Source organism: Lepisosteus oculatus, unplaced genomic scaffold, assembly GCF_040954835.1.
Source record: "Lepisosteus oculatus isolate fLepOcu1 unplaced genomic scaffold, fLepOcu1.hap2 HAP2_SCAFFOLD_41, whole genome shotgun sequence".
In the NCBI taxonomy this organism is placed as follows: Eukaryota; Metazoa; Chordata; class Actinopteri; order Semionotiformes; family Lepisosteidae; genus Lepisosteus; species Lepisosteus oculatus.
This window is the reverse complement of record NW_027167945.1, coordinates 176,707-188,436: the sequence shown is the minus strand read 5'-3', so window position 1 is coordinate 188,436 and position 11,730 is coordinate 176,707.

The following is an 11,730-nucleotide window of genomic DNA, read 5'->3' as shown; positions in this document are numbered from 1 at the left end:
CAAAAAAAATCAGTCTTAAACTATCAAAACGGTTTTTAAAACCTCTAGGAAATGTATCTTCTTTAATAATCTGTTTTGTTCAGGCAAATTTTCATGAATCTGAAAAATGCTTTTAAATGGTAGTTAAATCGGCATGCTTTAAATGCCTGGCTAGGGTTAGGGTTACAAGAACCATAGAATTGTGCCCGCTGTTGCACTTTTAGCTGCACTTTAAAACACAAAATGAAGAGAGTTTACCCATTAGAACAGGTATTCTTCACACTTTTCATCTGGCTAAGTTTTGGATAAAATCACTGGATAGGGCAATATACAAAAAGGTGACCAAAACTGTCCAAAAACTAAAAGTGCAGATAGGAGAAAATTATCACTCATCCTAAAGATAACTGGGGACCCGGAATGCAGCACTGACAGTAAAAAACTTCTACCTGTTGTGGGAATGCTAACCCTAACCCTAGCTAGGGTTTCAAATGTACATTACGGCAGGGTGTCTCAGAAGCCCTCCAAACATCAAAGTAGAATTTCTTCCTCAAACTCCAAAAAATCAGTCTCAAACTATCAAAACGGTTTTTAAAACCTCTAGGAGATGTATCTTCTTTAATAATCTGTCTGGTTTAGGCAAATTTTCATGAAGCTGAAAAATGCTGTTAAATGGTAGTTAAATCGGTACGCTTTTAATGCCTGGCTAGGGTTAGGGTTACAAGAACCATAGAATTTTGCCCTCTGTTGCACTTTTAGCAGCACTTTAAATGACAAAATGAAGAGAGTTTACCCATTAGAACAGGTATTCTTCACACTTTTCATCTGGCTCAGTTTTGGATAAAATCACTGGATAGGGCAATATACAAAAAGGTGACCAAAACTGTCCGAAAACTAAAAGTGCAGATAGGAGCAAATTATCACTCATCCTAAAGATAACTGGGGGCCCGGAATGCAGCACTGACAGTAAAAAACTTCTAACTGTTGTGGGAATGCTAACCCTAACCCTAGCTAGGGTTTCAAATGTACGTTCCGGCAGGGTGTCTCAGAAGCCCTCCAAACATCAAAGATGATTTTTTTCCTCAAACCAAAAAAAATCAGTCTTAAACTATCAAAACGGTTTTTAAAACTTCTAGGAAATGTATCTTCTTTAATAATCTGTTTTGTTCAGGCAAATTTTCATGAATCTGAAAAATGCTTTTAAATGGTAGTTAAATCGGCATGCTTTAAATGCCTGGCTAGGGTTAGGGTTACAAGAACCATAGAATTTTGCCCGCTGTTGCACTTTTAGCTGCACTTTAAATGACAAAATGAAGAGAGTTTACCCATTAGAACAGATATTCTTCACACTTTACATCTGGCTCAGTTTTGGATAAAATCACTGGATAGGGCAATATACAAAAATGTGACCAAAACTGTCCGAAACCTAAAAGTGCAGATAGGAGCAAATTATCACTCATCCTAAAGATAACTGGGGGCCCGGAATGCAGCACTGACAGTAAAAAACTTCTACCTGTTGTGGGAATGCTAACCCTAACCCTAGCTAGGGTTTCAAATGTACATTTCGGCAGGGTGTCTCAGAAGCCCTCCAAACATCAAAGATGATTTTTTTCCTCAAACCAAAAAAAATCAGTCTTAAACTATCAAAACGGTTTTTAAAACCTCTAGGAAATGTATCTTCTTTAATAATCTGTTTTGTTCAGGCAAATTTTCATATATCTGAAAAATGCTTTTAAATGGTAGTTAAATCGGCATGCTTTAAATGCCTGGCTAGGGTTAGGGTTACAAGAACCATAGAATTGTGCACGCTGTTGCACTTTTAGCAGCACTTTAAATGACAAAATGAAGAGAGTTTACCCATTAGAACAGGTATTCTTCACACTTTTCATCTGGCTCAGTTTTGGATAAAATCACTGGATAGGGCAATATACAAAAAGGTGACCAAAACTGTCCAAAAACTAAAAGTGCAGATAGGAGAAAATTATCACTCATCCTAAAGATAACTGGGGACCCGGAATGCAGCACTGACAGTAAAAAACTTCTACCTGTTGTGGGAATGCTAACCCTAACCCTAGCTAGGGTTTCAAATGTACATTTCGGCAGGGTGTCTCAGAAGCCCTCCAAACATCAAAGTAGAATTTCTTCCTCAAACTCCAAAAAATCAGTTTCAAACTATCAAAACGGTTTTTAAAACCTCTAGGAGATGTATCTTCTTTAATAATCTGTCTGGTTTAGGCAAATTTTCATGAAGCTGAAAAATGCTGTTAAATGGTAGTTAAATCGGCATGCTTTTAATGCCTGGCTAGGGTTAGGGTTACAAGAACCATAGAATTTTGCCCTCTGTTGCACTTTTAGCAGCACTTTAAATGACAAAATGAAGAGAGTTTACCCATTAGAACAGGTATTCTTCACACTTTTCATCTGGCTCAGTTTTGGATAAAATCACTGGATAGGGCAATATACAAAAAGGTGACCAAAACTGTCCGAAAACTAAAAGTGCAGATAGGAGAAAATTATCACTCATCCTAAAGATAACTGGGGACCCGGAATGCAGCACTGACAGTAAAAAACTTCTACCTGTTGTCTGAATGCTAACCCTAACCCTAGCTAGGGTTTCAAATGTACGTTCCGGCAGGGTGTCTCAGAAGCCCTCCAAACATCAAAGATGATTTTTTTCCTCAAACCAAAAAAAATCAGTCTTAAACTATCAAAACGGTTTTTAAAACCTCTAGGAAATGTATCTTCTTCAATAATCTGTCTTGTTCAGGCAAATTTTCATGAAGCTGAAAAATGCTATTAAATGATAGTTAAATCGGTAAGCTTTTAATGCCTGGCTAGGGTTAGGGTTACTAGAACCATAGAATTTTGTCCTCTGTTGCACTTTTAGCAGCACTTTAAATGACAAAATGAAGAGAGTTTACCCATTAGAACAGGTATTCTTCACACTTTTCATCTGGCTCAGTTTTGGATAAAATCACTGGATAGGGCAATATACAAAAAGGTGACCAAAACTGTCCGAAAACTAAAAGTGCAGATAGGAGAAAATTATCACTCATCCTAAAGATAACTGGGGACCCGGAATGCAGCACTGACAGTAAAAAACTTCTACCTGTTGTGGGAATGCTAAACCTAACCCTAGCTAGGGTTTCAAATGTACGTTCCAGCAGGGTGTCTCAGAAGCCCTCCAAACATCAAAGATGATTTTTTTCCTCAAACCAAAAAAAATCAGTCTTAAACTATCAAAACGGTTTTTAAAACCTCTAGGAAATGTATCTTCTTTAATAATCTGTTTTGTTCAGGCAAATTTTCATGAATCTGAAAAATGCTTTTAAATGGTAGTTAAATCGGCATGCTTTAAATGCCTGGCTAGGGTTAGGGTTACAAGAACCATAGAATTGTGCCCGCTGTTGCACTTTTAGCTGCACTTTAAAACACAAAATGAAGAGAGTTTACCCATTAGAACAGGTATTCTTCACACTTTTCATCTGGCTAAGTTTTGGATAAAATCACTGGATAGGGCAATATACAAAAAGGTGACCAAAACTGTCCAAAAACTAAAAGTGCAGATAGGAGAAAATTATCACTCATCCTAAAGATAACTGGGGACCCGGAATGCAGCACTGACAGTAAAAAACTTCTACCTGTTGTGGGAATGCTAACCCTAACCCTAGCTAGGGTTTCAAATGTACATTACGGCAGGGTGTCTCAGAAGCCCTCCAAACATCAAAGTAGAATTTCTTCCTCAAACTCCAAAAAATCAGTCTCAAACTATCAAAACGGTTTTTAAAACCTCTAGGAGATGTATCTTCTTTAATAATCTGTCTGGTTTAGGCAAATTTTCATGAAGCTGAAAAATGCTGTTAAATGGTAGTTAAATCGGTACGCTTTTAATGCCTGGCTAGGGTTAGGGTTACAAGAACCATAGAATTTTGCCCTCTGTTGCACTTTTAGCAGCACTTTAAATGACAAAATGAAGAGAGTTTACCCATTAGAACAGGTATTCTTCACACTTTTCATCTGGCTCAGTTTTGGATAAAATCACTGGATAGGGCAATATACAAAAAGGTGACCAAAACTGTCCGAAAACTAAAAGTGCAGATAGGAGCAAATTATCACTCATCCTAAAGATAACTGGGGGCCCGGAATGCAGCACTGACAGTAAAAAACTTCTAACTGTTGTGGGAATGCTAACCCTAACCCTAGCTAGGGTTTCAAATGTACGTTCCGGCAGGGTGTCTCAGAAGCCCTCCAAACATCAAAGATGATTTTTTTCCTCAAACCAAAAAAAATCAGTCTTAAACTATCAAAACGGTTTTTAAAACTTCTAGGAAATGTATCTTCTTTAATAATCTGTTTTGTTCAGGCAAATTTTCATGAATCTGAAAAATGCTTTTAAATGGTAGTTAAATCGGCATGCTTTAAATGCCTGGCTAGGGTTAGGGTTACAAGAACCATAGAATTTTGCCCGCTGTTGCACTTTTAGCTGCACTTTAAATGACAAAATGAAGAGAGTTTACCCATTAGAACAGATATTCTTCACACTTTACATCTGGCTCAGTTTTGGATAAAATCACTGGATAGGGCAATATACAAAAATGTGACCAAAACTGTCCGAAACCTAAAAGTGCAGATAGGAGCAAATTATCACTCATCCTAAAGATAACTGGGGGCCCGGAATGCAGCACTGACAGTAAAAAACTTCTACCTGTTGTGGGAATGCTAACCCTAACCCTAGCTAGGGTTTCAAATGTACATTTCGGCAGGGTGTCTCAGAAGCCCTCCAAACATCAAAGATGATTTTTTTCCTCAAACCAAAAAAAATCAGTATTAAACTATCAAAACGGTTTTTAAAACTTCTAGGAAATGTATCTTCTTTAATAATCTGTTTTGTTCAGGCAAATTTTCATGAATCTGAAAAATGCTTTTAAATGGTAGTTAAATCGGCATGCTTTAAATGCCTGGCTAGGGTTAGGGTTACAAGAACCATAGAATTTTGCCCGCTGTTGCACTTTTAGCTGCACTTTAAATGACAAAATGAAGAGAGTTTACCCATTAGAACAGATATTCTTCACACTTTACATCTGGCTCAGTTTTGGATAAAATCACTGGATAGGGCAATATACAAAAATGTGACCAAAACTGTCCGAAACCTAAAAGTGCAGATAGGAGCAAATTATCACTCATCCTAAAGATAACTGGGGGCCCGGAATGCAGCACTGACAGTAAAAAACTTCTAACTGTTGTGGGAATGCTAACCCTAACCCTAGCTAGGGTTTCAAATGTACGTTCCGGCAGGGTGTCTCAGAAGCCCTCCAAACATCAAAGATGATTTTTTTCCTCAAACCAAAAAAAATCAGTCTTAAACTATCAAAACGGTTTTTAAAACTTCTAGGAAATGTATCTTCTTTAATAATCTGTCTTGTTCAGGCAAATTTTCATGAAGCTGAAAAATGCTATTAAATGATAGTTAAATCGGTAAGCTTTTAATGCCTGGCTAGGGTTAGGGTTACTAGAACCATAGAATTTTGCCCTCTGTTGCACTTTTAGCAGCACTTTAAATGACAAAATGAAGAGAGTTTACCCATTAGAACAGGTATTCTTCACACTTTTCATCTGGCTCAGTTTTGGATAAAATCACTGGATAGGGCAATATACAAAAAGGTGACCAAAACTGTCCGAAAACTAAAAGTGCAGATAGGAGAAAATTATCACTCATCCTAAAGATAACTGGGGACCCGGAATGCAGCACTGACAGTAAAAAACTTCTACCTGTTGTGGGAATGCTAAACCTAACCCTAGCTAGGGTTTCAAATGTACGTTCCGGCAGGGTGTCTCAGAAGCCCTCCAAACATCAAAGATGATTTTTTTCCTCAAACCAAAAAAAATCAGTCTTAAACTATCAAAACGGTTTTTAAAACCTCTAGGAAATGTATCTTCTTTAATAATCTGTTTTGTTCAGGCAAATTTTCATGAATCTGAAAAATGCTTTTAAATGGTAGTTAAATCGGCATGCTTTAAATGCCTGGCTAGGGTTAGGGTTACAAGAACCATAGAATTGTGCCCGCTGTTGCACTTTTAGCTGCACTTTAAAACACAAAATGAAGAGAGTTTACCCATTAGAACAGGTATTCTTCACACTTTTCATCTGGCTAAGTTTTGGATAAAATCACTGGATAGGGCAATATACAAAAAGGTGACCAAAACTGTCCAAAAACTAAAAGTGCAGATAGGAGAAAATTATCACTCATCCTAAAGATAACTGGGGACCCGGAATGCAGCACTGACAGTAAAAAACTTCTACCTGTTGTGGGAATGCTAACCCTAACCCTAGCTAGGGTTTCAAATGTACATTACGGCAGGGTGTCTCAGAAGCCCTCCAAACATCAAAGTAGAATTTCTTCCTCAAACTCCAAAAAATCAGTCTCAAACTATCAAAACGGTTTTTAAAACCTCTAGGAGATGTATCTTCTTTAATAATCTGTCTGGTTTAGGCAAATTTTCATGAAGCTGAAAAATGCTGTTAAATGGTAGTTAAATCGGTACGCTTTTAATGCCTGACTAGGGTTAGGGTTACAAGAACCATAGAATTTTGCCCTCTGTTGCACTTTTAGCAGCACTTTAAATGACAAAATGAAGAGAGTTTACCCATTAGAACAGGTATTCTTCACACTTTTCATCTGGCTCAGTTTTGGATAAAATCACTGGATAGGGCAATATACAAAAAGGTGACCAAAACTGTCCGAAAACTAAAAGTGCAGATAGGAGCAAATTATCACTCATCCTAAAGATAACTGGGGGCCCGGAATGCAGCACTGACAGTAAAAAACTTCTAACTGTTGTGGGAATGCTAACCCTAACCCTAGCTAGGGTTTCAAATGTACGTTCCGGCAGGGTGTCTCAGAAGCCCTCCAAACATCAAAGATGATTTTTTTCCTCAAACCAAAAAAAATCAGTCTTAAACTATCAAAACGGTTTTTAAAACTTCTAGGAAATGTATCTTCTTTAATAATCTGTTTTGTTCAGGCAAATTTTCATGAATCTGAAAAATGCTTTTAAATGGTAGTTAAATCGGCATGCTTTAAATGCCTGGCTAGGGTTAGGGTTACAAGAACCATAGAATTGTGCCCGCTGTTGCACTTTTAGCTGCACTTTAAATGACAAAATGAAGAGAGTTTACCCATTAGAACAGGTATTCTTCACACTTTTCATCTGGCTAAGTTTTGGATAAAATCACTGGATAGGGCAATATACAAAAAGGTGACCAAAACTGTCCAAAACCTAAAAGTGCAGATAGGAACAAATTATCACTCATCCTAAAGATAACTGGGGGCCCGGAATGCAGCACTGACAGTAAAAAACTTCTACCTGTTGTGGGAATGCTAACCCTAACCCTAGCTAGGGTTTCAAATGTACATTTCGGCAGGGTGTCTCAGAAGCCCTCCAAACATCAAAGATGATTTTTTTCCTCAAACCAACAAAAATCAGTCTTAAACTATCAAAACGGTTTTTAAAACCTCTAGGAAATGTATCTTCTTTAATAATCTGTTTTGTTCAGGCAAATTTTCATATATCTGAAAAATGCTTTTAAATGGTAGTTAAATAGGCATGCTTTAAATGCCTGGCTAGGGTTAGGGTTACAAGAACCATAGAATTGTGCACGCTGTTGCACTTTTAGCAGCACTTTAAATGACAAAATGAAGAGAGTTTACCCATTAGAACAGGTATTCTTCACACTTTTCATCTGGCTCAGTTTTGGATAAAATCACTGGATAGGGCAATATACAAAAAGGTGACCAAAACTGTCCGAAAACTAAAAGTGCAGATAGGAGCAAATTATCACTCATCCTAAAGATAACTGGGGACCCGGAATGCAGCACTGACAGTAAAAAACTTCTACCTGTTGTGGGAATGCTAACCCTAACCCTAGCTAGGGTTTCAAATGTACGTTCCGGCAGGGTGTCTCAGAAGCCCTCCAAACATCAAAGATGATTTTTTTCCTCAAACCAAAAAAAATCAGTCTTAAACTATCAAAACGGTTTTTAAAACCTCTAGGAAATGTATCTTCTTCAATAATCTGTCTTGTTCAGGCAAATTTTCATGAAGCTGAAAAATGCTATTAAATGATAGTTAAATCGGTAAGCTTTTAATGCCTGGCTAGGGTTAGGGTTACTAGAACCATAGAATTTTGCCCTCTGTTGCACTTTTAGCAGCACTTTAAATGACAAAATGAAGAGAGTTTACCCATTAGAACAGGTATTCTTCACACTTTTCATCTGGCTCAGTTTTGGATAAAATCACTGGATAGGGCAATATACAAAAAGGTGACCAAAACTGTCCGAAAACTAAAAGTGCAGATAGGAGAAAATTATCACTCATCCTAAAGATAACTGGGGACCCGGAATGCAGCACTGACAGTAAAAAACTTCTACCTGTTGTGGGAATGCTAAACCTAACCCTAGCTAGGGTTTCAAATGTACGTTCCGGCAGGGTGTCTCAGAAGCCCTCCAAACATCAAAGTAGAATTTCTTCCTCAAACTCCAAAAAGTCAGTCTCAAACTATCAAAACGGTTTTTAAAACCTCTAGGAGATGTATCTTCTTTAATAATCTGTCTGGTTTAGGCAAATTTTCATGAAGCTGAAAAATGCTGTTAAATGGTAGTTAAATCGGCACGCTTTTAATGCCTGGCTAGGGTTAGGGTTACAAGAACCATAGAATTTTGCCCTCTGTTGCACTTTTAGCAGCACTTTAAATGACAAAATGAAGAGAGTTTACCCATTAGAACAGGTATTCTTCACACTTTTCATCTGGCTCAGTTTTGGATAAAATCACTGGATAGGGCAATATACAAAAAGGTGACCAAAACTGTCCGAAAACTAAAAGTGCAGATAGGAGCAAATTATCACTCATCCTAAAGATAACTGGGGACCCGGAATGCAGCACTGACAGTAAAAAACTTCTACCTGTTGTGGGAATGCTAACCCTAACCCTAGCTAGGGTTTCAAATGTACGTTCCGACAGGGTGTCTCAGAAGCCCTCCAAACATCAAAGATGATTTTTTCCTCAAACCAAAAAAAATCAGTCTTAAACTATCAAAACGGTTTTTAAAACCTCTAGGAAATGTATCTTCTTCAATAATCTGTCTTGTTCAGGCAAATTTTCATGAAGCTGAAAAATGCTATTAAATGATAGTTAAATCGGTAAGCTTTTAATGCCTGGCTAGGGTTAGGGTTACTAGAACCATAGAATTTTGCCCTCTGTTGCACTTTTAGCAGCACTTTAAATGACAAAATGAAGAGAGTTTACCCATTAGAACAGGTATTCTTCACACTTTTCATCTGGCTCAGTTTTGGATAAAATCACTGGATAGGGCAATATACAAAAAGGTGACCAAAACTGTCCGAAAACTAAAAGTGCAGATAGGAGAAAATTATCACTCATCCTAAAGATAACTGGGGACCCGGAATGCAGCACTGACAGTAAAAAACTTCTACCTGTTGTGGGAATGCTAAACCTAACCCTAGCTAGGGTTTCAAATGTACATTCCGGCAGGGTGTCTCAGAAGCCCTCCAAACATCAAAGATAATTTTTTTCCTCAAACCAAAAAAAATCAGTCTTAAACTATCAAAACGGTTTTTAAAACCTCTAGGAAATGTATCTTCTTTAATAATCTGTTTTGTTCAGGCAAATTTTCATGAATCTGAAAAATGCTTTTAAATGGTAGTTAAATCGGCATGCTTTAAATGCCTGGCTAGGGTTAGGGTTACAAGAACCATAGAATTGTGCCCGCTGTTGCACTTTTAGCTGCACTTTAAAACACAAAATGAAGAGAGTTTACCCATTAGAACAGGTATTCTTCACACTTTTCATCTGGCTAAGTTTTGGATAAAATCACTGGATAGGGCAATATACAAAAAGGTGACCAAAACTGTCAAAAAACTAAAAGTGCAGATAGGAGCAAATTATCACTCATCCTAAAGATAACTGGGGACCCGGAATGCAGCACTGACAGTAAAAAACTTCTACCTGTTGTGGGAATGCTAACCCTAACCCTAGCTAGGGTTTCAAAAGTACATTACGGCAGGGTGTCTCAGAAGCCCTCCAAACATCAAAGTAGAATTTCTTCCTCAAACCCCAAAAAGTCAGTCTCAAACTATCAAAACGGTTTTTAAAACCTCTAGGAGATGTATCTTCTTTAATAATCTGTCTGGTTTAGGCAAATTTTCATGAAGCTGAAAAATGCTGTTAAATGGTAGTTAAATCGGCACGCTTTTAATGCCTGGCTAGGGTTAGGGTTACAAGAACCATAGAATTTTGCCCTCTTTTGCACTTTTAGCAGCACTTTAAATGACAAAATGAAGAGAGTTTACCCATTAGAACAGGTATTCTTCACACTTTTCATCTGGCTCAGTTTTGGATAAAATCACTGGATAGGGCAATATACAAAAAGGTGACCAAAACTGTCCGAAAACTAAAAGTGCAGATAGGAGCAAATTATCACTCATCCTAAAGATAACTGGGGGCCCGGAATGCAGCACTGACAGTAAAAAACTTCTACCTGTTGTGGGAATGCTAACCCTAACCCTAGCTAGGGTTTCAAATGTACGTTCCGGCAGGGTGTCTCAGAAGCCCTCCAAACATCAAAGATGATTTTTTTCCTCAAACCAAAAAAAATCAGTCTTAAACTATCAAATCGGTTTTTAAAACCTCTAGGAAATGTATCTTCTTTAATAATCTGTTTTGTTCAGGCAAATTTTCATATATCTGAAAAATGCTTTTAAATGGTAGTTAAATCGGCATGCTTTAAATGCCTGGCTAGGGTTAGGGTTACAAGAACCATAGAATTGTGCCCGCTGTTGCACTTTTAGCAGCACTTTAAATGACAAAATGAAGAGAGTTTACCCATTAGAACAGGTATTCTTTACACTTTTCATCTGGCTCAGTTTTGGATAAAATCACTGGATAGGGCAATATACAAAAAGGTGACCAAAACTGTCCAAAAACTAAAAGTGCAGATAGGAGAAAATTATCACTCATCCTAAAGATAACTGGGGACCCGGAATGCAGCACTGACAGTAAAAAACTTCTACCTGTTGTGGGAATGCTAACCCTAACCCTAGCTAGGGTTTCAAATGTACATTTCGGCAGGGTGTCTCAGAAGCCCTCCAAACATCAAAGTAGAATTTCTTCCTCAAACTCCAAAAAATCAGTTTCAAACTATCAAAACGGTTTTTAAAACCTCTAGGAGATGTATCTTCTTTAATAATCTGTCTGGTTTAGGCAAATTTTCATGAAGCTGAAAAATGCTGTTAAATGGTAGTTAAATCGGCACGCTTTTAATGCCTGGCTAGGGTTAGGGTTACAAGAACCATAGAATTTTGCCCTCTGTTGCACTTTTAGCAGCACTTTAAATGACAAAATGAAGAGAGTTTACCCATTAGAACAGGTATTCTTCACACTTTTCATCTGGCTCAGTTTTGGATAAAATCACTGGATAGGGCAATATACAAAAAGGTGACCAAAACTGTCCGAAAACTAAAAGTGCAGATAGGAGCAAATTATCACTCATCCTAAAGATAACTGGGGACCCGGAATGCAGCACTGACAGTAAAAAACTTCTACCTGTTGTGGGAATGCTAACCCTAACCCTAGCTAGGGTTTCAAATGTACGTTCCGGCAGGGTGTCTCAGAAGCCCTCCAAACATCAAAGATGATTTTTTTCCTCAAACCAAAAAAAATCAGTCTTAAACTATCAA